Source organism: Polypterus senegalus, chromosome 3 (genome assembly GCF_016835505.1).
Source record: "Polypterus senegalus isolate Bchr_013 chromosome 3, ASM1683550v1, whole genome shotgun sequence".
Classification (NCBI taxonomy): Eukaryota; Metazoa; Chordata; class Cladistia; order Polypteriformes; family Polypteridae; genus Polypterus; species Polypterus senegalus.
Window position 1 is genome coordinate 144552513 of NC_053156.1, and position 23498 is coordinate 144576010.

A 23498-nucleotide genomic window follows, 5' to 3' on the forward strand; every position below is an offset into this window, starting at 1 on the left:
TGATTCCTGTGATCCTCCATCAGAGATGACTTTACCTTAGGCAGGCAAAACAACTTGGCAGGTGGGCAGTGGCACCAAGTGCCACATCTGAGTACCAAGAAGAAAAACAGAATACGCGAGGGTTAGTATCAAATTATAACTTTCATGTTACTTATGTTTTAGTGCTAATGATTAACAACAGAGATGCAGTCTGTACAGGTAATCAGCAGCTCTAGTCAGGATATGCTAAACTGAAGTAGTGAGTCTTCAGCCGGGATTTAAAAGCTGAGAATAAAGGGGCATCTCTTATAGTAACAGGCAGATCATTCCACAGTTTAGGGACCAACTAACTAAAAGCTCGACCTCCCACTGTTATTTTATTAAAACTTGGAATCTTAAGCAGACCAGCATCTTGAGATCTTAATGTGACTCTGGTCTGTAAGTCATGATAAGTTCAGACAAGTAAGCCGGACCTTGGCCATTTAAGGCTTTATATGTTACAGGAGGATTTTGAAATCTGCCCTAAACTTAACTGGGAGCCAGTGTAAGGATATAAGAACTGGAGTTATGTGTTCGTATTTTCTTGTTCTTGAAATAATTCTTGCAGTAGCATTTTGGATTAACTGGAGGCTGTATAAAGAACAGCTTGAACATCCAGTGAACACCGCATTGCAGTAGTCAATCCTACTAGAAATGGTAGCAATCACTCTGTGTACAAGAGATCACTTCAAACCATCATCCTGTAAAGTGGGGGTTTCCCCACACCGTTTAGTAAATCATTTATGTTACAGGCTAGAAATCTTCCTGAGTACCCATGTCCAAGAGATGCACTTTATACAACCATGCAAATCACCTTTGTCACAAGTTAATTTCAAGTCCATAAAAGGTACACTACTTATGTCAATCCAAACAAGTTTTTCAGTACAGAGATACAGTAAGTCACTAGATAGCAGTAACTTTAGTAATCTTCCAAACTCCTCATTGTAGCTTGAGAAAATTAAGAGCAACTTTCAGAACAATGTCACTTCCCTGCTTACACTTACAGCTCACACACTAAAGACACCGGCAGACCACTAGCATATCCAGTTGCTGGGTGAAAACAGACTTTAGCCTTAAAGCCACTATAAAAATAAATAAATAAAAAGAAATGAACAGAAATGAATGGAGTGTTACAAAGCCATAACCAAGGTCTAAATATGGTTTGCTAAGAGCAGATCCATTGTGTGCATGCCTCAGGACATTGACTGCCCATGCTAGTCCCAACCATTAATATTTTTTTTAATGAGAACAAGCACTCTTTTGTATAAAAAATTATTTTGCATTCATAAAGAATTAATCAGGCATTTTTTAGTTGATTGGCAGGTGCCCTTCTAGTGTGTATGATTGCCTTTCTTACCCAGAATGGAAAGCTTTTGCTGGCAATAAATAACTCAGCCTTACCTTAGGTGGGAGCTTGTTGCATATGTCTGCAGTCATCAATATAGATCACTGATAATTACAAAGCAGACAGCATCATTTTCATAAAAATTACACTATGGATATTTGAAAATAGATGAAATTGCCTCCCACTATTTTAAATGCAGACTAGATTGAAATGACACTGCCTCTCAATCTGATATTGCAGAGGAAAAACCCCACATACAGTATATGGTGGCAGAATGCAGCAAATAAGCAGCAGGAACAGAGCCTGTGCTGGCATTAATTATGAAGAGGACACCAAGCAGAGTCACACTGAATTACTGTGGATGGCTTGGGTGCAGACAATCCTAAACAAGTTATACTGAACAAACACAGGATGTGTGATTATTTTTGCCTCTCTCTCTATGCTTTGCTGCTTGTGTGCATATCCTCTGTGGTGTTTATAGTACTTATACAACTGTACATCTGCATGAGCTGCCTGCCTTAGTGATGCTTTATTCTGGTTTGAGTGTAAACAAATAATAGATTCTGTGGCATTTAACTACCTTATATTATAAGGTCAACAGGTCACATGGTAATTGTTACAGTTCATGACTCTAACGTGAAGTCAAGAAGTCTATCATCAGAAAAAAGCAGAACAAGTCTTTCATAGATGAGTGGTTATTTGGGGTTGTTTTACAGCCACAGGAAGTGGATGTATAGCAATATTCAAGTCACTGCAAACGCCCCTTGATACTAGAGTATTCTAGAGGGAAATATCAGGCCATCCATTCAAAGACAAAAGGGTGGCAGCAATTAGATCATGCAACAGGATGACAGTCCTAAACAAATACTGTGGTGCATTAAAGAAAGTCCTACATTATGAACAAAAGAAGAAGTGTCAGGATTAGTGGGACAACATTCCACAAATATAATCAAATTTAATCTGTTGCATTGTTTTTATTCAGAGCTTGGATATATCTAATTTCAGGACTTGTGATGCCATTTAGTTGTTAGTCATTCTGATAATGTATGCAGAATCATGGAAATGAAAAATGGTGTACCTACTTTTTCACATGGGTGCAAATAAGTAAACTGCTTTTTATGTTGAGCAACAGGGATGATGACCATAGTCACTGGTGAGTCTTCCCAGAAGTTCATCCATCTATTTTCTAACACACCTATACAGTTCAGGGTCTCAGGAAGTTGGTGGTCATTCCTGCTATAGTGGGTGCAAGAGGAGAACTGACTGTGGATGGTGCACCAGTAAACTGCGCACCCACACACATACTTGGCCATTTCAGATTTATTCCTGGAACTTACTTTCAAAAAGACAGCTATTAATATTTAGTTTAGTAAAACTGGTCAAAGGGGTGTCACACTTAACTATTTAAGAAGAAATTACTTACATTAACAAAGTTTTACTTCAAGTTAAAGTGAAGAGTCTTCAGTGCAAAGGTCATTCTCTGGAATTCAGCAGGTCTACGAGAATAACATACCTTGCCTTAGTTGAGCCAGAAGCCTGCTTAAGGAAATATGCTCACCTCCCTTGGTACCTTGGTCTGAGTAAAAGAACCTTCAAACTATCCATAACTTCAACTGATTATTTAATAACAAGGAAATCCCCAACACTATGCACTGTCTTAAAAGTGGATGAAGACTAACTACTTCTTGATCTAGTCTCTGTAATCACACTGATATAGCGATGCTCTTAATATTTATCAAAACACACAGACACTTTGTTTCTGTGCACATGAAAACAATAACAAAAAAAGTCTGATGAAGGAAATAAAGTTATAAAGAAACTTCTGCACAGTTGCTTGGTGATTATAAAAATTGTACTTTTGATGAAAATACTTTTCTCATTTCTCATTTACCACAGCTCCAATAGCATGTATTTATGGGCCTGTTAAAGTTTCACACTATAATCTACAACATGACTGAAATTTTAAATTATTTTCCTATTACCATACTTCTCCATTGAAAATTCAACAGCAGCTTGGCACAGTGGGACAGTAGAGATTGGGTTCAAAAATCCATGCTAGACTGTTGTCAGTGTGAAATTCGAGAGTCCTTCACATGTCTGTGTGGGCTTTCCTTGTAGATACTGAGATCTGCCTGTCATATCATAAAATTTAAAGATATAAACCCTAATTCTAAGCTTTCCCCATTTGAGCAAGTGTTGGTGTTTGCATGAGCTCTAAAGGCTGGATCTGAGCCTTGCTGTTATTGGCTCTGGTTTCCCAATACCCTTTAATAGTGTGAGCATTTTTAGAAAATGAATGAATTAATGGATGCAAATAAGTTGTGTGTTTGTTCAGAGTATGACATTGTGATCTTTATTTTGAATAGTGCATTTGAAAGTCAGCGCTACCTTTAAGAAAAAAAAAAATTAAGAAAAATATTAGAAATCAATAGGAATAAAAGAAGACCTTTATTGATTTGTCTATAAGAGAAAAGTGATTTAGGAAAGACAAGAAAAAATGATGTAAAGCCAGAAAATAGAATTTCGAGATTTAAGAGTAAGAATAGGAACCTTCAAAAACAAAAGAAATGCAGTACTTGGATTAAGCCTGGAATTATTTTTTTCTTTAGAAAAGAAAATGAAGAATATACAATAGCATGGCTAGGAGACGAATAAAAAAATAAAGGTGTAAGCTGTATCTTTCTAAATGTGTCTTTGGAAAATTTTTTACTGTTCATTACCCATTAATAACTGCACCTTTTCACAGACTCAAGAGCAATAAAGAAACACAATAAGCTTTAAAAAAATCTTTTTTTTCATTATGGCATTCATACATTGTAATGCATTTTGGTACATGTTACATTCTACTAAGAGGCTTTGAACAAATACCATACAGCTGAAGTCAAGTACAATGAGCTTTTACCAGGATTGCCTTCTTTTTCAATGACACTGTCATATATTGATAGCAGACAATAGATTGAAAGTTGCTTTAACAGCACAACTACCTGCTGACATTAGAGTGTCTGAGAGCTTGTGTATCTCTTTCGGAGACTGGATAGCTTAAAGTGACTTCTCAGTCTCCCCTCTGAGTCCTTTAAGAGTCAAATATGTAATCTTTTACTGGGTATAGCAAGCTGTGTAGTATGTGATTGCTTTAAAGTCACAAATACAACAAGCCAGCAATGGAGACAATGTTTTTGAAAGGCATCCCTACAATGCATAGACGAATGTGTCATCTGTTTTGTTGCAGTGTTTATGCCTTAGTACTGTATTGTCATTGTGATTTAATGAAATAATCTAAATTAGATATGGGCGAGATACAAGAAAAGTCATAATAACAGATGCTGTATCAGCCTGAATAATAAAATAAAACACTCCTTTAATTCACTCATGCAAACATTATCAGAAATAAGTGAGGTTTAAGTGCATCATTATGACAACAATAGAACTGAACACTTGTGTCTAAGAAAAAAAATCTTAGCATACAGCAAGCAGGAAGCTTGCCCAGTGAGATAATTGAAGCCAGAATTAGAAATAAAATGATGGTCAAATTAGTCAGCTTTTTATACCTAGCAGTAAACAGGCTTAGAATGACTGAAATATTTATTTGAAGAATAGTTTTGTTTTGAGAAATGGTAGACGACATATAAATTAACATCACTAAAAGTTATAAAGAAGTAATTCATTTACAATTTTGCAATATTTTATTTCATTTTATCTGGTAGCATTGATCAGAAATAATTCAAAATGTTATTTGTAATGGACTTTAATCCAGTTAATGGAGCCTGTCTAACTTTAAAGCTGCAATGGTAGGGAATAGTTGACATGTATTTTGGTTCTTTAGTTTCTTTTATACACTTGATCATAAATGTTGTAGAACAGACTGGCATTATCCATTTTGCCAGGCTGGAACCCAAATCCTGGTTTAGCGAATTGCTGCAAAACATTATTATTGTCAGCTAAAAGTCTCAGTTTGCCTGTACGGGCCTCAATTTGGAATTTGGCACATCCACAGCGATATCTGATAAGATGATCAATACCAGTCCATGTAACAGCCAAGGACATCTCTCTCTTGAAGGGGTGAAATTTACTCAAGTTCTGAGCAAAGGACCATAAATCCAGAATGAGGAACTTTGATAGACAGAACTTCCTACCAGTGGTCAACCAAGAAGATGGGCTTATGTGCATCCAACACAACAAAACTCCTATTCCTCCTAAACCCTTGTAGCACCCTAACTAACTAACTGCTCTTCTCTCACTATGCTACAGGCTGACCTAGCCATAATCTGGTTCAAAATAAACAGAACCTGCAGCTGATAGGGTGTGGCTGCAACAAAGGTTAAAGCAATCCCTTTACTCGAGAGGGCAACCATGCTGAGCTTGAAAAGTGTAATACTCATCTGTGTTGGAGTTTGAACAAGGTTGTCATTTGTCCAGTCTTGTATAGCAAGGACAGGAGCAAGAAAGAGAGACCTACATAAACCACACTTTCATCTTGCTAACGATGTCACTAACTGATCACCAGTAGACTTGGCAGGTGTAACTTTGCTAGCATCAAAGGACATTCATTAACACCAAAGCAGCTGAAACTGATTAACAATCTCCTCTGCTACTTAACTGACCAGATCAATATCGCAGAGGTTTCATTGACTTGATGCTATATTCTGATTAAAAAGTGTTCCTTTAGCTTTTTTGAGCAGTATACAAATATATATATATATATATATATATATATATATATATATATATATATATATATATATATATATATATATATATATATATATATATAATAAAAGGCAAACCCCTCACTGACTGACTGACTGCCTGACTGACTCATCACTAATTCTCCAACTTCCCATGTAGGTAGAAAGATGAAATTTGGCAGGCTTATTTCTTACAGCTTACTTACAAAAGTTAAGCAGGTTTCATTTCGAAATTCTACGCGTAACGGTCATAACAGTCGATAACGGTCGACAACGTCCGCCATGTTGAACTTTCCTATTTATGGCCCCATCTTCATGAAATTTGGTAGGTGGCTTCCCTGCGCTAACCAAAACCGATTTACGTACTTATTTCGGTGGTATGATGCCACTGTCGGCCGCCATATTGAACTTTTAACGGAAACCGTTGTCCATACTTATTTCGTTGGTATGACACCACTGTCGACCACCATATTGAACTTTCCAACGTCACTAATTCTCCAACTTCCCGTGTAGGTAGAAGGCTGAAATTTGGCAGGCCCATTCCTTACAGCTTACTTACAACAATTAAGCAGGTTTCATTTCAAAATTCTACGCGTAACGGTCATAACGGTCAACAACGTCCGCCATGTTGAACTTTCTTATTTACGGCCCCATCTTCACGAAATTTGATAGGTGGCTTCCCTGAGCTAACCGAAACCAATGTACGTACTTATTTCGGTGTTATGATGCCACTGTCAGCCGCCATATTGAATTTTCCAACATCACTAATTATCCAACTTCCCGTATAGGTAGAAGGCTGAAATTTGGCAGGCTCATTCCTTACAGCTTACTTACAAAAGTTAAGCATGTTTCATTTCGAAATTCTACGCGTAATGGTCATAACAGTCAACAACGTCCACCATGTTGAACTTTCTTATTTATGGCCCCATCTTTTCGAAATTTGGTAGGTGGCTTCCCTGCACTAACCGAAACCAATGTACGTACTTATTTCGGTGGTATGATGCCACTGTCGGCCGCCATATTGAACTTTTCAACAGTCTTTGTTACTTATGGGCCCATCTTCAAGAAATTTGGCACATGGGTTCCCAACGCTAACTGAATGCTACTTATGTACATATATACGTCCATAGCCTGCAGCTCGGTCACCGTGTCAGGCGCTGTTGGGTCTCCCATCCCAACGCCTCCCACGTTGTTGGCTGCCTGCCTATATAAGGCTGTCCGTCGCTCCAGTCTCTACATTTCCCTCCTTGCTTCGCCACGGGATTCACGTCTCCCTACTGATAACTACAGCCTTTTTGTTTAATCCACAGCTTCTCTGCTGTTTTATTGTTTGTTTATTACAATTATAATTATTGTATAGGTATTTTACACTTACTTTACATTGCTCAGGTACCCATTTCCTTTATCATTCCAACCCTCATTACCATGTCTATCGAGATGATCACTATCGATCAAAGAACTATCACTTACCGAGTGGTTTCCATGCCCGGAGATACCACCTACCTTTTCCATTCTCTTTGTTACATATTGCACGGCTATATCAGGCTCACTCTTGATATCCAGAGGAACATTGTGTCTTATGTATTGAATGACTGGGACAGGTTCAATGTGTGGACGGATGACGGTACAGGAGATAATTATACTACACAGGAGCACTATAAGAGTGAAATGCTTAAGCCCTTCACCTATGGTTCTGAATGTGAGTTGATGGCTGCCGCTGAATTGTTCAGTTGTCGCTTTCAAGTGTACCGAAATGGCCAAATATTTTACACCTTTCGACAACCGCCAATGCCTCTTAAACATCTTAGATTCACAGGTGACGATTTCAGTAGTGGACACTTTGATGTTTCTGAATGTTTAAACTCTCAAAAGCTGGATGTGATTTTATCGATGAAACCGGTTGTGTGCTTACAACGCTTGACAGATGCCGAATGTCACTTCAATACGACAAATCCTGCAAATACTGTCATAGTTAAAACAAACCATGAAACTCAAACCGATTATGACAGCAGCAATCCAAGCTGTGAGATTTGAGACAAGATTACTGTTCACATGGCCAACTGTAAGTTGCATGCTCAAGAGTAAGCTCAGCGCACAGCTTGGTCATGTTACAACCGGAGGGCCGAACTGACAACATGGTATACAAAGAGATCCTTAACAAATAATTATTGGCATATTTTTCCTCAGTTTAAAAGGTAAAATTTTCTTCTTAATAAAAATTTTAATGCAGTACTTTGCCTCTGAAACGCTAGTATATATATTATATATATATATATATATATATATATATATATACAGTGGAACCTCTAGATATGATCAAATCTGTATACGAGAAATTCAAGATAAGAGGAAAGTATGAGCGAAAAATTCGGATCTAAATACAAGCATTGGCTCGCGTAACGAGCCAGGCTGTGGTTATGTGTGACGCGTTTCCCGATCCCAAGCTGATGCTGCCAGCCCGTCAGCTCACTCAGTGTTCCTAGTTCTCCCATAGCGTGAGGATCTACGCGTTTGTGCGCTTGTGATTTCATTGTTTCGCTGTAGCAGTTCGCTGTATAAGCGTATCCAAAAATATCGCGAACATGCAGACGGAGAATAGGAGACGATTGCCCTCAAGAGGAGAGAGAGAGGCGCGCGCGAGCGAGCAAGCGAGATAAGGAGAGAGAGAGAGGTGCGCGCGAGAGAGATAAGGAGAGAGAGAGAGAGAGCGCGTGCACGAGTGAGCGAGAGAAATAAGGAGAGAGAGAGAGAGAGACGCGGGTGCGAGCGAGCGAGAGAGATAAGGCGAGAGAGATGCGCACGAGAGCGAAGAACCATCAGCTCAGTTATGCTCACATGACGCTCAGCAGACAAAGTGTATCCATACTACTTGTATTGCAAGACATCGCTCGTTTTATCAAGTCAAAATCAATTAAAAAATTTAGCTCGTCTTGCAAAACACTCGTAAACCAAGTTACTTGCAAACTGAGGTTCCACTTGTATATATTATTTATCAGTGTTATTTGTTAGGAAAATTGATTTGATTTTTATGTTGATATTTTTGGGGGTGCGGAACGGATTAACTGGATTTCCATTATTTTCAATGGGGAAGTTTGTTCTAGATAAGTTCAGTGCTGGAACGAATTAAATTCGTATCTCGAGGTTCCACTGTATATATATATATATATATATATATATATATATATTGTGGTGGATTGCCGGCATTTTACTCCGGCCCTCACCCCCTGGCCGCTAGGAGGAGCTCTCCCGAGAGCATATACGGGCCCCGAATTCCAGCAGGGCCTCATGGATTTTATGTTTTTATACACAGCCCTGCTGGATACCTTGGGGGCCACTGGGAGTCGCTGTCGGAAGGCCAATGGACTCATTTGGGCACTATGACCCGGAAGTTCGTCACAGGAAGAGCGACGGGCTTCCGGGGTGAAGAAAAGTACTGTTTACCCTGACCCGGAAGGAATAAGGACTTGTGGAACTGTTGGGCAGAAAGACTTCCGGGTCAGGAGGAATAAAAGGACTCTGGGAACTCCCAGACAACGAGCTGAGCTGGGTGGTAGGAGGGCAACGCGTCTGGGAGTGGAGGATTGTGATTTATTGGTTTATTGTATTGTTTATGAATATAGTGGAGTGGAGGGTGCTTGGTGCACATTATTATAATAAATATAATTATTGTGGCAATTTTACCAGGTGTTTGGCGTGGTACCTGAGGGTTCAAGGGAGCACTACTGCCCCCTACTGCGACACTGGCGTAGTCGGCAGGATTCTCTGGCCGTCTGTTAGCAGAGGACCTGATTATACAACAAATTTTGTGTACGCAGACGACCCTAAGAAGGTCCCGCTCGAACGTCCGAAGGTAGAAACGCTACCCTCTACAAAGAGCGCTGCAATAGACAGCCTGTCTCTGCATCGATACACCATGGGGAAGAAATCTGGGAGAAAGAATGAGGATCGCCCAAGGAAAATGGCCCTAGATGACGCCGCGACTTTGTGGACCTACCTTACGGGAAGCGAGGAAGACCGGATAATGATTGAAGCCGAAAGGGCCCATGCGTTAAGGCAGCAGGAAGGCTGCCAGACATCGGACACGCCGGACTGCCTAAATGGACTAGGAAAACGTCCTATAAATAGAGAGGTACGTGCCGGAGAAACGCCCGATACGCCGGGAAATTATTATTCATATTTTGCAGGAGCCGGTCTCTTCATTTCTGACGACGAGCCAGAGATGTACTTTCCACCTAGGCAAGATGGCCGCGATGACGAAGAGGCTAGCCCATCTAGGTATCGAAAACGGGGGATCCCATTCGACAAAGAGAGTCATGTGACCTATCCCGGAGCAGGCTGGGAACACCTGAAGGATGACGGTTGATCATATGACCATGAAGGTCGCCTTCTATTCGTCGAAAGTGGGCACGTGATTTCCCCAGACGGATTATGGGAAGGAGAAGGTCGACAGCAGTACGGAGGTGAGGTCAGTGTTCCCTCGATGGAATTGAGCTCCCTGAAGGGGAAGGGGGAGGCAGGCGAAGCAGCGCCAGCTGTATTTAAAAGTAATGAGGGACGGGACGTGACTGAACGATCCGCCGATAAAATAGAAAAGGCGGATCGCAGTCGGCCAGTTGCGCCACCCCGGCCCTCTAAAAGAAACTCCAAATCCCAAAAGCCTTTGCAAGACCCAGCCGAGCACGTGCCAGGAGCGGACGTGCTGATTAGCTCCCGGCCGGTAGGTAAGGAGAAGGCGGAAGCAAAATTACCTCCGGTCGAATTAAATAACAATTTTGAACTGCGGGATTTCAAGAAATTGCTCGAGCCTGTATGTGCTTTATTACAGACATTAATAAACATTAAAAATCAAGTGGAAGAGTTGGGAGCAACGGCCGAAGCACCGCTAAAAAGGATATGGGATTATCTACAGCGTTTTGGTCGGGAGGCTCCAGTCATGATCGATGTGGGAATACAGGTGAGTCCGGCCCGTATCGTACAGTATAAAGGGACACAGTGCGAACCGGCACCACGGTTAATAAGTAGCGGGTGTCAAAGCACAGTGTGCTCGACAAGAGAGTGGGGCGTGATGACAGACGGGGCGTGGGAAGCACCGATCGTACCGGTACAGCTGAACAGTGCTGTTACCTGGAGCGATGCGGCGCTGATGACACCGCCTCCTAAAAAACACAAATCAATGGGCGTACAGACAGCAAAGGGGCTCTCTCTTTCTGGTAGAGAGTCCCCAGCTGTATCCAAGCCCCAGAATAAACAGGAGATCCCCAAAGTAAAGCGCGGGTCTCCTGACAAGATGGGAAAAAGAATCGAGAGCTGCGAGGCAGCTGTAAAACCCTCCTTAGCGGGGGAAAGGGTGGAGCTGACAGAATTCCCGAGATGTTTCAGGTCTCAGGAAGAGAGACAACCAGGAGGACGTCGTCAGTGCTACAACTGTCGGCAACCAGGACACGTGTGGCGAGATTGTTCCCGGAGGACAGGGGAGCGGTGGGATAGAAGATACACCGTTCCCCCAAGGTTCGCCGGGAGGTTTAAACAATACAGCCAAGGTCCGGATGACGCGTCCTCCTGGAGGAGGACGTCCCTCGCGGGGATCGACGCTCCGCCCCAGTTGTCGTCGCTAAGGGGGGGGAACTGTGGTGGATTGCCGGCATTTTACTCCGGCCCTCACCCCCTGGCCGCTAGGTGGAGCTCTCCAGAGAGCATATACGGGCCCCGAATTCCAGCAGGGCCTCATGGATTATGTAGTTTTTATACACAGCCCTGCTGGATACCTTGGGGGCCACTGGGACGTCCCTGTGGGAGGCCAATGGACTCATTTGGGCACTATGACCCGGAAGTTTGTCACAGGAAGAGCGACGGGCTTCCGGAGTGAAGAAAAGTACTGTTTACCCTGACCCGGAAGGAATAAGGACTTGTGGAACTGTTGGGCAGAAAGACTTCCGGGTCAGGAGGAATAAAAGGACTCTGGGAACTCCCAGACAACGAGCTGAGCTGGGTGGTAGGAGGGCAACGCGTCTTGGAGTGAAGGATTGTGATTTATTGGTTTATTGTATTGTTTATGAGTATAGTGGAGTGGAGGGTGCTTGGTGCACATTATTATAATAAATATAATTATTGTGGCAATTTTACCAGGTGTTTGGCGTGGTACCTGAGGGTTCAAGGGAGCACTACTGCCCCCTACTGCGACAATATATATATATATATATATATATACACTCACCTAAAAGATTATTAGGAACACCATACTAATACAGTGTTTGACCCCCTTTTGCCTTCAGAACTGCCTTAATTCTACGTGGCATTAATTCAACAAGGTGCTGAAAGCATTTTTTAGAAATGTTGGCCCATATTGATAGGATAGCATCTTGCAGTTGATGGAGATTTGTGGGATGCACATCTAGGGTACGAAGCTCCCGTTCCACCACATCCCAAAGATGCTCTATTGGGTTGAGATCTGGTGACTGTGGGGGCCATTTTAGTACAGTGAACTCATTGTCATGTTCAAGAAACCAATTTGAAATGATTCAAGCTTTGTGACATGGTGCATTATCCTGCTGGAAGTAGCCATCAGAGGATGGGTACATGGTGGTCATGAAGGGATGGACATGGTCAGAAACAATGCTCAGGTAGCCTGTGGCATTTAAACGATGCCCAATTGGCACTAAGGGGCCTAAAGTGTGCCAAGAAAACATCCCCCACACCATTACACCACCACCACCAGCCTGCACAGTGGTAACAAGGCATGATGGATCCATGTTCTCATTCTGTTTACGCCAAATTCTGACTCTACCATTTGAATGTCTCAACAGAAATCGAGACTCATCAGACCAGGCAACATTTTTCCAGTCTTCAACTGTCCAATTTTGGTGAGCTTGTGCAAATTGTAGCCTCTTTTTCCAATTTGTAGTGGAGATGAGTGGTACCCGGTGGGGTCTTCTGCTGTTGTAGCCCATCCGCCTCAAGGTTGTGCGTGTTGTGGCTTCACAAATGCTTTGCTGCATACCTCGGTTGTAACAAGTGGTTATTTCAGTCAAAGTTGCTCTTCTGTCAGCTTGAATCAGTCGGCCCATTCTCCTCTGACCTCTAGCATCAACAAGGCATTTTCACCCACAGGACTGCCGCATACTGGATGTTTTTCTCTTTTCACACCATTCTTTGTAAACCCTAGAAATGGTTGTGCCTGAAAATCCCAGTAACCGAGCAGATTGTGAAATACTCAGACCGCCCGTCTGGCACCAACAACCATGCCACGCTCAAAATTGCTTAAATCACCTTTCTTTCCCATTCTGACATTCAGTTTGGAGTTCAGAAGATTGTCTTGACCAGGACCACACCCTAAATGCATTGAAGCAACTGCCATGTGATTGGTTGATTAGATAATTGTATTAATGAGAAATTGAACAGGTGTTCCTAATAATCCTTTAGGTGCGTGTGTATATATATATATATATATATATATATATATATATATATATATATATATATATATATGTAGCAGATAGAGGCGTGGTCCACCTCTAACACCCTCAGGTACCACTCTGAACACCAGGTGAAAGTATAATAACTATTCTTTTTATTATTATACAGTGCACAAAGCACCCTCCACTCTACACTCATAAACCACAAATAAATCAACCACAACAACACTATTCTCTTTCCTCCTCGCCCAGACACTTTGCCCTCCTACCTCCCAGCTCAGCTCAGTGTCTGGATTGGCCCATAGTCCTTTTATAGCCCCTGACCCGGAGGTGTTCCTGCCCCATCAGTCCACAGTTCCTTATTCCTTCCGGGTCAGGGCAAACAGTCCTTTTCTTCACCCCGGGAGCACGTCGTTTCTACCCGTCACATGACTATGACGTACTCCCGGGTTATAGGGCACATGCGAGCCTACGAGCTCCCCTACAGCGACGTCCAGTGGCCCTCAAGGTATCAAGCAGGGCTGTGTATAACCACTACATATTCCATGATGCCCTGCTGGAACTCGGGGCATGATCATGCTGTCGGGAGAGCTCCTCCTGGCGGCCTGGGGGTGAGGGCGAGTAAAATGCCGGCAATCCTCCACATATATATATATATATATATATATATATATATATATATATATATATATATATATATATATATATATATATATATATTTGGTCTGAAGGGAAAAAAGAGAAAGTATCAGTGCACTCTGCCACCCACTTGTCTTAATGGGAACTACCTTCATTCAAGCCCTTTAGCTGCCTCCCATGCGCATGTTGTAACAATGTACAATTGTTATATGGTTATAATGACTACCTAAATAAATATATCTGTATAGCCATATATTACTTTAGTATTATATAGTATCGCATCCCATCAAAAATTTCAGAGCAGGGTACAGTTACATAAATACAAGTGTAGCTAGAAGTAACTGCAGAATAACATTCAATGTCCTAATTTAAGATATTCGTTTTTGAAATGTGACAGAAAACTCCAAAAAAAAGGCGGTATGTTCAGATTCATATAAAACATTACTGATACAAGTTTTGTTCTTATGTCACATAATATTTTTGTACAATGCTAGCTGCACTAGGCTTGAGCTAAATTTATCCCCACTCACGTGTCTATGGTTTTGCTTTTAAACATTTTCAAGTACATTTCTTTTTCTTTTTAGCCCCATGATGCTTAATTTCAGCTTTGATGTGAGTAAATCTTTGAACATAACCTACAGAACACTCTGTATAGCCTAATGCAACAGCAGCATTGCCTCCTTGGACACAATGAGGAGATAAATAGTAAAATGTAAAGTGATGGGAGAACCTGGACAAAAGTGTAGAGTAAATGTATAATTCAAGCTGAAGTATAATCAGCTAACCTAAATTCCCTCTCTACTGTGCTCCAAATTTGGATGCTCGCTTTTTATTCATATCAGATATGTCTTGTATCAATGTTCAGTTCTACATATTTTTGTCATTTAGCCCTTTTCCATTATTGAACTATTTCAAGTTAAATTGTTTTGTTTAAGTATGGGACAAATCAACTCAATGTGAATGGTAACTGCTTTTAATTCTACTGTTCTGGGCTGTAAGAACTGAATGAAAGCCATACATATAGGACCAAAATTACAGAGGACTTGCAAGCATGGTGTCAGCAGAATTGTAGATTGACAAGCAGTACCTGGATATGGGCTATAGTGTGCAGTCTGATATTGTATATACATGTATTATAAGGTTATAGTAGCTAACTGAATAATTCTGAATAAAACTGCATAATAGTTATATATTATATAAATATAGTTACATAAATACAGATACTAGCATATCTAGAATTTGCTGCAAAATAAAATTCAACATAAACACAAAACATTTTTAATAATCCACACCATCTGTCATGTAACATAAGCATAAATATTGCAAGTGAACATTGGGCATGTTGTATGGTTTGGGATCTGACTGAAATATTTATGGAGAAGGATTTGGGTGTGACACAGCCTTTAACATGACTTGCCCTAGAATGCAAAAGAAATCCCTGGAGGACTACTGATGTCACATTCTGTCTTGACTTGTCAGCCCCATCACTTCTGCTTCCTCCACTATAAATTTCACTGCCATAGGAAATCCAATTTCATTCCGGACCATTCATCTGATTGGAAAGGATCTATTCCCAGAAAGACATCAATTTTAAAAAGGCTTTGTAAAAACCTGTATATCACTAGTGATGTTTGTGATCACTTTTTGCTTTTTCATTTATTTTATTACTGGGCATTAAACTGGGTAACCTGTGGTGCCCCAGCACTTTATTTGTTTCTTTATTTTGTTTTACAATGTATATACATACACTCTGTTGCTACTTTATTTCACTTATTGAGTACCAAAAAGAACTCAATTTCACCTCCAAAAAAACCTGAAGTATTCAAGGTATGGAATCAGAGATGTGCTGAAAACATTCTGTAGGTATTTTGCATTAAAATTCAAGGAGGGCAGGTGTTACCGAGATTGATTAACCACCAAACGATATACATATCTTTATATAAGATATGCTTCAGAAGAGTATTGCTTGCAATAAATAGACCATGTTTCAAAACAATCACACGATAAGTGACACAGATTGCTAAGTAAAACAAGGATATGTTTCCAGTCTGTGTAGAAGAAAAGATAATCAGTATCTCACATTAGTCTACATTTTACTCTTCTAGGACTTTTAACACAAATCTGTACACGCAACTCACTACAATGAACTCATTTTAAAATAACAGTCTTGATCCACTGTACTAATTCCCTTCATAATTTTAAGCACCTCAATCATGTTACCTCTTAACCTTCTTTTGCTTAAACTGAAAAGGCTCAGTTCATCTTTCTTCATAATTCATTGCCTATAGCCCTGGAATCAGTATAGTTTCTCTTCTCTGGACCTTTTCTAGTGCTGCTACATTATTTTTGTAGCCTGGAGACCAAAACTGCACACAGTACTCAAGATGAGGCCTCACCAGTGCATTATAAAGGTTGAGCATAACCTCCTTGGACTTGTACTCCACAGATCGTGCTATATAACCTAACATTCTGTTAGCCTTCTTAATGGCTTCTGAACACTGTCTGGCAGTCAATAGCTTAGAGTCCACTATGTCTCCCATATCCTTGTCATAATGTGTACTCTCGATTTTCCGAAGGCCCTTTGTGTATTCAAACCTAATATTTTTACTTCCTATGTGTAATACTTTACATTTACTGACGTTAAATTTCATCTACCACAAATCTGCCCAAGCCTGTATGCTATCCAAGTCCTTCTGTAATGATATAACGGATTCCAAATTATCTGCTAATCCACCTATCTTGGTATCATCTGCAAACTTAACCAGCTTGTTACTTATATTCCTATCTAAATCATTTATATATATTAAAAATAGCAGCGGCCCTAGCACTGACCCCTGTGGAACACCACTCTTAACATCGCCAGTTCTGATGAGGTTCCTCGCACCATCACCCTCTGCTTCCTGTGTCTGAGCCAATTCTGCACCCATCTAAAAACATCACCCTGAACTCCCACTTCTTTTAACTTGATGCCCAACCTCTCATGTGGCACCTTATCAAATGCTTTCTGAAAGTCCAGATAAATAATATCATAAGCTCCACTTTGATTGTATCCTTTTGTTGCCTCCTCATAGAATTCCAACATGTTAGTAAAACACGACCTCCCTCTTCTGAACCCATGCTGACTGTTCAGAATAACTCCTGTCCTTGCATGTGTTGCTCAATCTTATCCTTAATAATTCCTTCCATTAATTTTCCTGTGATGCATGTTAAGCTTACTGGCCTATAGTTGCTTGGATCTGCCCTGTCACCCTTTTTATATAATGGGATGATATTTGCCATTTTCAGTCCTTTGGAATCTCTCCAGTGCACAGTGACTTCCTAAAAATATGTGTCAAGGGTTTATATATGTACTCACTAGCCTCCTTAAGAACACGAGGATAAATATTATCTGGGCCTGGTGATTTGTTTGATTTCATCTTATTTAATCTGAGCAGCACTTCTCCCTCTACAATTTCCAAATCCCTCAGTACCTCCTTAGTAGTCGTGTTTACCTCTGGGAGGTTATCCACTTGCTCACTTGTAAACACCTCAGAAAAGGACAAGTTTAGAGCATCTGCTATTTCATTGTCTGTATCTTTTAATTCCTCTTTACTATTCCTGATGAACTTCACCTCCTCCTTAACTGTTCTTTTACAACTAAAAAAGAATCTCTTTGGGTCATCTTTCACCCTATCTGCTATATTCCTCTCCAACTGTCTTTCAGCCTCCCTATTATCCTTCTTAATGGTTGCCCTCATGTTCTCATACACCTATGATTCACTTTGCAGTCATTAGTCTTATATGCCTTATACAGCAGTTTTTTCCTTTGCAACTTCTTTTTTAAATCTTTATTAATCCATTGTGGAGTTTTTTTAGTTTCCTATTAATTCCAAATTTAGGTATGTATCTGTCCTGCATTACATGTAAAACATTTTAAACCTGTTCCACTGCTCCTCGACTGTCTCCACATTTAAAAGCTTATCCCAGTCTATCCTCCTTAGACTTTGTCGCATCTGCTCAAAATTAGCCCTACTAAAGTTAAACTTAACAATTTTAGTCTTTGCATCTGTACTCTTACAAAGCACTGAGAATTGTATTACATTATGGTCACGTGACTCTAGTGGTTCAATCACCTCTACACTCTCAATTCTATCCTGATTATTACAGAATACCAAATCCAGAGAGGCTTCACCCCGTGTTGGTACTTTAACATACTGTGTTAAAAAACAGTTACTTCTAAAAACTCCTGCTCTTGTGCTCCACCATTTGCAAGGTAAACCCAGTTAATATGTGGATAATTAAAGTACCCCATGACTATAATATGCCCTTGCAAACTTGCCTTTTAATATTACTAAAAAGATGTGTGTTGAAATTACTGTCTGCATTGGGTGGTCTATAACACACTCCTAAAATAAGGCCTTTTCCCCAAATGTTTCCCAAGCGAAGCCACATGTCCTCATTAAGATGGGGCTCATCGTCCAAATGAAGAGGACTTGCATTTAAATTCTGTTTGACATAAACAGCAACCCCATCTCCTATTCTGTTCTGCCTGTCCTTTCTAAAAAATGTGTATCCCTCAATGTCAGGAGTTCTTAACTTGAGGTCAGTTGACCCCTAGGGGCTCCAGGGATGGGTTTCAGGGGTCTGTGAGGGTCAGATAAAAATGAACATTTATATTCACCATATAGCCCAGTACTGTTGATTTAGAGTAGATGTAATAGTAGTAACAGTAATGGTATTAGACAACATTGTAGTAGTAGATCTGTTTTAATTTGCACAAGAATATTATATTTCATAATTATAGTGAGTGGTCATTACTTTTTTGCATAAAAAGCAGCGTTCTTTTAGATTGTTTACTTTAAAGTTTAATAATATTTTGTATATGTCATATATGTATGAGACAATCAAATCTCTATACATAAAGTACATTATATTCATTGCATGCAAAGTTGTGTTTATGTGGATATTTCTGGGGAAGGGGGTTCATAGCTTTCATCAGATTCTTAAAGGTGTCCATGACTTAAAAAAGGTTAAGAATCACTGCTCTATATTATACTCATCTTTGTTATTTAGGCAGATTTGCTATAATATTATGCTCTACTACATACAGCTCCAACTCACTTGCCTTATTTTTGATATTTCTAGCATTAAGTCAACCTATTTTTAATGTGTTACTCCTTCTACATTTAAATGTTGGATTAGAATTTACATTACTGCACGTTTTTATTTCTACACCATTGTTTGTTCCTCCATGTATAGTTCTAAACCTGGCCTGTCCTAAACTCCCTGTCCCCCCATTCCTCAACTAGGCTACTCATACACCTCCCCAATACATTGGTGCCCCTCCAGTTCAGATTTTAGCCATAGTGGCGGAACAGGTCCCATCTGATCCAAAAGGAGTACCAATCCCCCATAAACTTATACCCTTCTACCCTGAACCAAGATTTGAGCCACGCATTAAGCCTTCCAGTCTCCTCAGTCTTACCTGGATTGGCGCATGGTACAGGCTAACTTGTATGTCATTTGTTGCAACATGGACAACGACAACTGAATCCACCCCCGCTCTGGCCAAGGGCCTATCCACCCTTCCAGGGAGGTCCCCCCACCCCATGCACCAAGAAGGCAACATACTGTGCAAGACTCTCTGTCTCTGGAGCTAACCTGAGCTTCAATCCCCCAAATGATTGAGTCCCCAACTATCACCACCTCTCTCTTTCTGGAAACTGTTTTTGAGGTGGCCTGTTGGGGCTCCTCATCCCTGCCTACCTCCTCAGAATCATCAGATACACTGTCCAGCTCTGCAAAAATGGTTTGATACTTCTAATTCTGGGGATGATACCCCCAGAAAGTGTGCATCCTTTACCTTAGGCCTTGTGACCATGACCCACCTATCTCTGCCTATCTGGTCTGGAATCTCCTCCCGTGCCACCTTGGGGGTGCACATTATCTCTCTAAAGGACATCTGAGTCAGGTCCACCAATTCTCTACTACAACGCAGGTCAGCCAACTCCTCCTCTAGTTCAGCCACCCTGAGATTAATGTGCTGGATCAGATGCAGCCCTCATAGACAACTGGCTCCTCCAAGTCATCATCTAAAAAGTCAAACATTTAACAGAACCTGCAATGCACTGGCCTCATGACTAAAATTTGATTTAGGATTACTAGAACTGTCTTAACTTTTTCTTTTTTTTATATAAAATTACATGATTTAACTAAAATGGTAAAACTAAAAAAATTAAACCAAAGAAAATAGATTATACTGTAGAATTGTTACAGCTATTTTACACCTTATGTCCCCTTAAGCTACTGTACTATTCTCCCATCTCACTGCCTGCTGTTTGAACTTCTATGAGGTCAACTTTACTTTTCTCTGTCTGGTTTTCTAACTTTGCACTCCTCTTATTCTTTACTTAAAAACTGTAATAATCCACTCGCACTGTTTGTATTATCCCATATTAATGAGCCCTTACGCTGTCACCCATTTAACTGTTCTACCTCCAGACCGCTAAGAACTGTTCAGTCTTAAATAAATAATTAATAAAAAGTGTTTGGTGAATATCTGCTGCTAGTTTATTTCTTACTATCCTACAACCGCCTATGCCTGATCGGGCGTCTTAACACTGGCCGCATACCTACGCACAGCTGAGTATTCCCCTTTATTTTTTTTAAGTTAGCCGTGGCTTTTTTTTAAACTAAGCAATCGCTGTTTCAGCTGCTTATTAACTATTTATTGCTACGATGAGGTTATTTACTTACAGATACTGATATCAGTTAGTGCTGCTTTCTACACTGCTTCCTCGACGCAGGTTCAAATACAGAACAAGAGCAAAAGTACAAGTAACTTGTTCAACTTTAAAAATTCGCGCACTGTTCCTTAGTGGCAACCAAAACCCAAGTTTATAGGAGCACATTTTCTATGTAAGTAATTAAAAGCCCATCTGATACTCAAATCATGCACATAGTGTTGCAAAAGATGCGAGAAAAGATTTTCCATTGGAGGATACTTTTTAAAATCTTACACCTGTAAATGATAATTCACTTCAGGATGAGTTAACAGACTCACCTTTTAAGCAAGTCATCAACAATAAAGGATAAGGAAAAGGATTCCTCACTAGTAAAAGCAACAAAATGCTAGACGTATTTCCAATAAACGTAAATCCCACTCTTGTTTATTCCATACCCCAATTTATAGGTCAGGGTAAAATAATGAAGTAAATTTGGTTGAGGCCTTAAAATAACATATCGGATAGAAAAAAATCAAACTGTTCACTAGGACACCCTATGACAGAGGTTGAGAACCTCAAAAGTAAGCAATATAATATAATATATTTGTGCACTTAAACAGCTCAGTATGGAGTTGGAATATGGATCCTTATTTTTTTTTCTTTCAAAAACATCAATTTGAAGTTTGAAGTTTGCTAAATCCAACATCCAAGAATTTTTGTCTTGTCTTGTCTAAATAGTTCCTGAAATTATTGTGATCTCTATTATTTACATGAATATTTGGAACAAATTGTACCCAAACTTTGAAAATTATTTTTCTTGGGGTGAACGCTGGCGTGTTTTGTCTGCTGCTGCCCTTTCTTGTGTTTGTTGCGGGATCTTGTGTCATGTTCCCGATTGGGATGTGCTGAGTTATTGTTTCTCCTTTTTGGAGACCTACAATTGTTTGCAGATCTACCTGCAGTTGTTCCATTGCCTTCTTTAACATATCGCTGGCCGTCTTAGGGTTTGCACAAGCTCTCACTTGCTCATGATACTTCGGTCTGACCCGGCATACCATGAGTAAGTCCTAACTTTCTTTCAGGTTTTGTTCGGTTGTCTGTCCGTTCTGCCATGGGACTGGCTGGCTAACATGTTTTTGAACCTTTGTGCTAGGGTGGCATGTTGGGAAGCAAGTGGCTGGGTGAAGAGTGACTAGTTTTTAATTTATATAATTTTTTTCTGGATCTGATCCCATGTTCTTCTGCTTATGAGCTAAAGCGTATGCATTTTCATGGCGCTTGCTTATTCAACTGTTGAGCTGAGGAGTATGAACTGAATGTATTGCCTAGGAGATGGATTATAATCACTGTGTTGCCCTAGGAATTTCTATATACATCATGGTTCTCGTCGGAGGCTGCGCTGGAGTATGCCCTCCTGTTCAGTTTAATTCCTACCATCTATTCTGCTACTGGATTTTCTCTCTGTGGATCAGCTGCGATGGGCAGAGGAGTAAACTGATAAACTTCGCCCACTTCAATACTCAAGTATGATAAAGACCAATCAAAAAGACCGTGAAACACCTTCAAATGGCTCCGTGAAGATGGCCTTAATGACTGTTCAGCCCGTAGCCAACACTCTTTTATTTTAAATGACATTTTTACGTCTCGCAAACGAAACTTTCAATTTATGTCAGAGACTTGGTTAAGTGCTGGCGACTAAGTTTCTCTCCATGATCTCTCCCCTCCTGATTGTACCTTTTTTAGCTCACCAAGAATCGCTGGTCGAGGTGGTGGGCTTGCTACAGTTTTTCAGAAGCATTTTAAATGTAGACTTTGACTGTAGATAATTACTCCAATTTTGAGGCTCAGCTGTTTAAAATTGATCTTGCAAATCCTGTACTATGTGCACTGGTTTAAAGACCTCCTGGATATAATAAGGATTTTGCCCGGGAGTTCTGAGAGTTCTTATCTTTCATGGTGTCACGTTGTGATAGAATGCTGATTCTGGGAGATTTTAACATTCATGTTTGTTGTCCAGAAAACCCCTGGTTAAAGATTTTTTATGTCTTGTGGACTCTTTTAATTTTACTCAGGTGGTGTCAAGTTCCACACATCAGGGAAAACATACATTGGACTTAATTCTAACACTTGGCCTCTCTGCAAATGACCTGGAGACATCTGACACCATCATTTCTGATCATTCTGCAGTTGTTTTTGAAATTAAGTTTCAATTTCAATTTCACTAGACCACAGCATTTTTCATGCAGTATAAAGTCTGACACAACACGGAAATTCTGTGATATCATCTCTGACAGTCATTTACCCTTGGTATTAGAAGCCCACTCTGTATGCTTGGATATTACTGATATAGTTAAGCTTCTCAGTCTCACTTGTAAGGATACTCTGGATCTGGTTGCACCCTTAAAGTTGAGAAGAGCCAAGGTAAAAGCCAGTGTTCAGCCCTGGTTAAATAACACCACTCGTGAGCTCAGACAGGAATGCAGGCAGGCTGAGTGGAGGAGGAAAAAGGACAAACTGCAGGTCTCTTATGAAATTCTCAGAACTCACTGAAAATCCTATCAGGAGGCTGTGAGATCAGCAAAATCATATTTTTTATCTTGTCTAATTGCTAATGCTGCCTCGGACCTAGGTTGCTGTTTAGCACCATAAACGCTCTCTTAAACCCACCTGTCAGCTGCTTCCCAGAGAGTACGCC

At 40.4% G+C, this 23498-nt stretch overlaps 1 long non-coding RNA gene across 3 annotated transcripts in view; it reads right to left on the reverse strand.

Moving 5' to 3' along the window:
- LOC120525597 overlaps nt 1-23498 on the reverse strand; it is a 141660-nt gene that overhangs the window by 43357 nt on the left and 74805 nt on the right. Inside the window, exon 3 of one of the 3 annotated variants that reach the window (XR_005632979.1) lies at nt 2787-2859. The exons of the other annotated variants lie outside the window; for them this stretch is intronic. This is a non-coding gene — a long non-coding RNA (uncharacterized LOC120525597). The remainder of the gene's footprint in view (nt 1-2786; nt 2860-23498) is intronic. 3 annotated transcript variants of the gene reach the window in all.